This window comes from Macaca nemestrina, chromosome 7 (assembly GCF_043159975.1).
Source record: "Macaca nemestrina isolate mMacNem1 chromosome 7, mMacNem.hap1, whole genome shotgun sequence".
Taxonomy (NCBI): Eukaryota; Metazoa; Chordata; class Mammalia; order Primates; family Cercopithecidae; genus Macaca; species Macaca nemestrina.
Window position 1 is genome coordinate 72,105,555 of NC_092131.1, and position 5,855 is coordinate 72,111,409.

Below are 5,855 nucleotides of genomic sequence, written 5' to 3' on the forward strand. Positions count from 1 at the left end.
GGACAGAGGAAAGATGACAAGATCACACATACCCCTGAAGCTGCAGAATGGAAACAACTTCACAATGAAAACTTGAGCCCATCTCATCTGACCTTGCATTTCATCCAGGTCTTCCTAAGCTACCAAAGTATAAGCCCCTCTAGTCATCCCGCCCCTCCCACACACTCACTCCAATTTGGTTCTATGTCCTTCCTTAGCAAATAATCTTCCCATAGCTGCTCTTCTAGAATTCCAACTCCCAAGTTAATAAACTCCGCTGAACTCTCAGCCTTTTCCCAGAACACTAACTCCATCTGCGTGGCAGGATTTCCACTGAGGATGCTGCCTTCCTCTCTACTAAAGTGAAGGCTGCTTATTTTCCCAATGATGACTCACAACAGAGCAAGAGAAGAAGGAGCTGCCATTCTGTAAGCCTCCCAATGGCCTTTTAGATTCCTCACTTATTCATTCATTCATTCAAACTAGGGTCCTTCACCCAGTATACAAACACGTCTTCTAAGGCTAATGCATTCTAGTTACAGGAATAAGTAGAGAATCTTGTGACAGTCCCTCTCAGCTCTAACGGCAATTTGTCCTCTCTGGACAACTGTAACACTGAGTCAGGAAAGGCTGAGCTGAGGACAGATTTTAGATTGTATTTCTGAATTCCATATTTCTTCCAAGGGGAGAAAAGTGAGATCTTCTCTGCTATTTCATCATCACATTACGATTTGGAGAGGAACATTCTACCTTCATAAATGCTAGAGAATGAAAGATAAACAATGGAATGTGTAATGCTAAAGGCTTATAAAGTTTAAACCTACCATGATTTAAAACGAGGTATCTGAGAGGAAAGGGGTGGTTGGTGCAGACTCCAGTGTGGGGGATTTTAAGGTGCCATGAGAGATGACAGAGGACAGGGTCATGGTGGGCGCTTTGGTTCCAGAAGAGGCCCAGGAGGAGGGTTCGGGCTCTTTGTGCCACATATCCTATTTGATTTCTGTGTGAAATGGCCTTCCCCCGGGTTAAGCCAGCACCTGATGAAATGTCCTTCAGTGAGGCCTTGCTGAAGAGAAATCAGTACCTGGCTCCCAACTCTGCTGAACAGGACTCTGTCTTTTCTCTGGTGACAAAAATAAACAACGTGACTGATATTTGATCGTGGCTCTAATTTGAAGTGCAAATTCAAGAAGTCTGACAGGTGGGATCATACAAAGAGAGAACGATGGCTACAGGCCACAATGCAGCTGCCCCGGTGGTAATACTAAAGACTCTGCCAACACTGGAAGCTGCTACTGCCCTGGGGAACAAAGCTGTGGAAAGCCTCACAGTACAAGATCCTGCTGAAGTTTTGACTGTGCTGACCAACAAAACTGCCTTAAAATCTCCAGTGAAAATTCTCACTACAACAGTGTCACTCCATCTTGGAAAACTGGACCCCAAAGTCTATTTGGAGAGCAAGGTATTGCAGAATGCCTTGGCAGCCATCCCACCTGCCTGCTGGATTGAGAGAAATGCCTCTCAGTCCATAAAGTTCTCATCAGACTACTCAAGGACTTGAGGATTCGTTTTCCTGACTTTGAGCCACTCACATTCTGGATCCTTGAGCTACTGTGTCATTCTGCTGTGATGAACAACCTCACCAGACAGCCTTTGGCCCTGTTGCATATGAGCATTGCTTGCAGATTCTGGCTGAAGGACCGTTCCCGACAGGGTCAGTGGGTATCACTGACCCCTGTGAGAGTACACACAGTCTGCAGGACATGGTCTGCCCACTGCAGGACATGGTCTGCCACACGGCTCCGACTCTGGTCCGGATCCTCTCACATGGTGGCTTTAGGAAGATCCTTGGCCAGGAGGGTGATGCCAGCCATCTTGCTTCTGAAATATCTACCTGGGATGAAGTGATAGTAACACCTTCAGAAAAGGCTTAAGAGAAGCTGCCAGAGAAACAGGAAGGAGAGAAGAAAAGGAGAAGACAGAAGAACCACCTCAAGGAGAGAAAGAGGAAAGCATGGAAACTCAGAAGTGGCCTTCCCTTCACTCCCTTTCCTACCCAAGGGGGAAGACTGGAGCCTAAGCTAGCTGCCAGTGGGCTTTACATGGTGGCAGGCATTTTCATGGGTCAGGAAGACAACAGGAAGGAAAATAAACCCCGTAGAAGGAAGTGTCAGTCCAGTGGGTTTTGATATTGGCTTAGCAGCCAGAGTCTCCCATTTGTGACCTATGCCATCCATCTGTAATGAAATGAGATACCAACATTTCTTCCTCATACTCTAGAATCCCCAGCTCCTGAAAACCCCTTTCTCAACCAATAACTTTGCTGTTGAAATGTTGTGAGCTGTTAGTGTCTGGAAATCTTTTTCTAAGAAAAACAATGTAAGTACTTCCTAGTAGGGCATAGATAAATAATAAATATAAAAGGAGATAACCTGAGAGCAAATACTGCTTTGAAGATCTACACATTTCTGCTTTTTCCTTAGTGACATAACTCCCAGTGAAGCTGTTGTTTATAGATTTTCCCTTCATTAATTTGGATGATATGAGCGTGAAGACTAAGGGACTTGGTAGAGAAAGAGAGCAATGACTATGGATGACTTTTATTGTGAACTTTGCAAATTAACAAAGCCATCTGGCTACAGAGAACCCCACTGGCTGACACTCAGGCCATGTCAACTCCTGTCTTTAACCAAGCTTTCACAACTTAAGAGGTCTTCCAGCCTAACCTCACTGCCCGTCCTGGACTTCAAGAAGTATAGCTATGTAATTTGTTTATTGCATTCTATTTCATATTCTATTTTTATCCCCCAAACAGAGCTGCCTGAGAACAGAAACTGTTCTTCCTACTTCGTCTACAAAAAAGGCATAAAATCAATACATGTTAAGTTGAGACCTTTTGTACTTTCCTCATCAGAATACACAGTGTTTTAAGAACAGACTGCAAATTTTATCAGTGGAGTGTTACATATCAAGGAGGTCATCTTTTCTTTCACCTAAGATAGGGCTATATTAAAACAAGCACTTGATAAATGCCTTTTAGTGACACTATGCTAAAAAAAAAAATCATTATAACGTTTAATAGATGCCTGCCACATGTACAAATATATACAGTAGTTTTAAAACAGTAGGTACAAAATAGAAAGGTTCCCATATCTTACCAAGTTGACAGTTAGCTTTTAAATAGCTGCAGCACACTGATAGACATTATGTAAGTGAATCCGTACTTCCAAATAGGCATGTTTTACACTTCTGAATATGTGAATAGAGGAATTGTTCTAAGGTATTCACTACACACGCATGTGTGGGCGCACACATGCGCACACATACACACACACACACACACACATTTTCATCATTGGCAACTTTTTCCTGGATTCCTCAGACTTGAGTCAAGTGTGTTCACCCTCTCTGCCTTTCACCAGTGCCATCTCTTCATACACCCGTAACTATCTGGCACAGGGTGAAATCATGATTTAGCAAAAGGGCAAGTAGGAGGCAAAATGGAGTGCTATCTTCCGTAATTGCTATTTAAAGGAGACAATAAAAAGGATGAAACAAATTAAATTAGCAAAGAAGCAAGAGCATCCCAATGAACTGGCCAAGATAATCAACTTGGAAAATTAGCTATTAAACCTTCATGCATACTCATTTTCATAATTTTTTGTGTGTGCTTCTGAAATGCAACCCCCCATTGAAACGGCTGGGATGAAGGAGCTTCATTTCCCTGAGATAAGTCATTTGCAATTGGCCTTAATGAAATTAGAAGTGAGGTTTTTTAAACGCCCTGGTTCATCATTTCCCATTGCAGTACTGGAGTGTTTTGATTGGAGTTGGGGAAGTACATAAAGGAGGTGAGAAGCTGGCTCAGACCAGTCACCTTTCTGAATTCTTCTACTTTATTTTATTCTCTTTTCCAAATGTATGTGCTAGAGTATGGATTTTGGTTTTCATTATCATTACCTTTATGTATCATCATCATCACCATATCATCATTATCACCATATCATCATCCTCATCATCTTTTAAAAGACCTGATTTTTACTTATTTGCAGACTATCTTCCTTAACTATTTAAGGGTACGAATTTCTATGCACATTTTTTATCTTTTAATCTCATCTTATGCTCTCAATGTTAGTCCTTCTTATGTATAGGTCTTCATCCTTATGAAAGGCTAATCTTTATTACAGCAGTCATTGAAAAGACCACAAGCATTAATAAAATCTATAAAGAATAAATATCCACACTTACTTTTACCCAATAATTCTAATTTTTTAGTCTGTGAGCTGTTACTAAAGTACAAAATAAGTAGCCAAACACATTTATTTAAGATTCTTCTTTGGCACTTCCTTTCTATTCATCGGTTTGCTAAATTGCTACCTGGGGCAAAACAGGAATTAGAGCGCATATTTAAACAGGACAAATTTTAATAGGAAGAGAAGCAATGAATTTGGATTATGAATTTGGATTATTCACAATCAAAAATTGTGAGAGCCAATGTCCTGAAGATTAGCTATTCACATAAGAATGTTTCCAATGAAGATTAAGAACATATCTTTATATAGCAGATTATTAGTGTGGTCTACTCCTCTTTTCCTTGATTTCACTTTTTCTAATTAAATATTTTAATCTACTGCTGAAGAAAATAATTTCTATAAACCCTTTTCTCCACATGTGAACAGTGAGTGGCATTTCTGAACTTAGGCAAGATTTAATAATCCCAGAACTCTCAGACCAGAATTTCAGAGGCCCCTAGATGTGTTATGAGGCAGCTTAACAATATGATTTCACAGGACTTGGGTGGCAGAAGGAGGTCCAAATGTATGCTTGGTACCTAAAAGGCCAATGTTCAAACTAACTAGTGCTCTGCATGTTCAGTCTTATTAATTCTTTATTTCTGAGAAAGAAATAAAAGACCAAATGAAAAGAGAAACTCTAAATCAGGGGTGTCCAATCTTTTGGCTTCCTTGGGCCACATTGGAAGAATTATCTTAGGCCATACATAAAATACACTAACACTAATAATAGATGATGAGCTAAAAAATAAAAATAAAAATCACAAAAAAATTCATGATGTTATAAGAAAGTTTACTAATTTGTGTTGGGCCATATTCAAAGCCATGTTGGGCTGCATGTGGCCCGTGGGCCGCAAGTTGGACATGACTGCTCTAAATCAAAGTAAGTAGATGGTACTTCAGGCCAAGTATTTGATATTCGTGTTAACTTTAGCTAAATGGAAAATGCCTGATGGCATACAATTAGATTAAAATACATTTTCACTAGAAAGACAAAGAGGTCTTACTTTTTGAGGTATCAATAAATAGCCCTTGGTAGATATACATCCTCGTAATTGTGCATTAATATTAACTTTGTATATTTTAAATTTATCAGAATAGGATGATGTGTGTCCCTGGTTCATAATTGTGTTAAAACATTTAAAATGAAAAACACATGTATTAAACTGTCACACCACCTGATGCATTTTTTCCTTTGTTAGGAATCAACACGTTAGATTTTCAAGTTGTTTTCTTGCCTGTTAAATTTCATTCCTGAAATATTTTTGAGTGCCTACTATTTCCCAGGTTACTGTATTTATTCTGGGAATTCAGTATAAGGGATGAATTAGACATACCCCCTGCCCCTACTAAAGAGACCACAGATACAGAGTTTGATGACAAACAACGAAATGTTACTATGCAACTTGGAAAATGAAATGTTTATGTTGTAAAAGATAAAGTAGACTATGTGGGTTTTATTGTTTTTCTGTTTTTTTGTTTTTGTTTTTGAGATGGAGTCTCACTCCATCGCCCAGGCTGGAATGCAGGGGCACGATCTCAGCTCACTGCAACCTCCACCTCCTGGGTTCAAGTAATTCTCCT

At 39.8% G+C, this 5,855-nt stretch overlaps 1 pseudogene; it reads left to right on the forward strand.

Moving 5' to 3' along the window:
- Positions 1-878: 878 nt before the first annotated feature.
- On the forward strand, positions 879-2,059 carry LOC105478039 (interleukin enhancer-binding factor 2 pseudogene; annotated as a pseudogene).
- Positions 2,060-5,855: the final 3,796 nt, after the last annotated feature.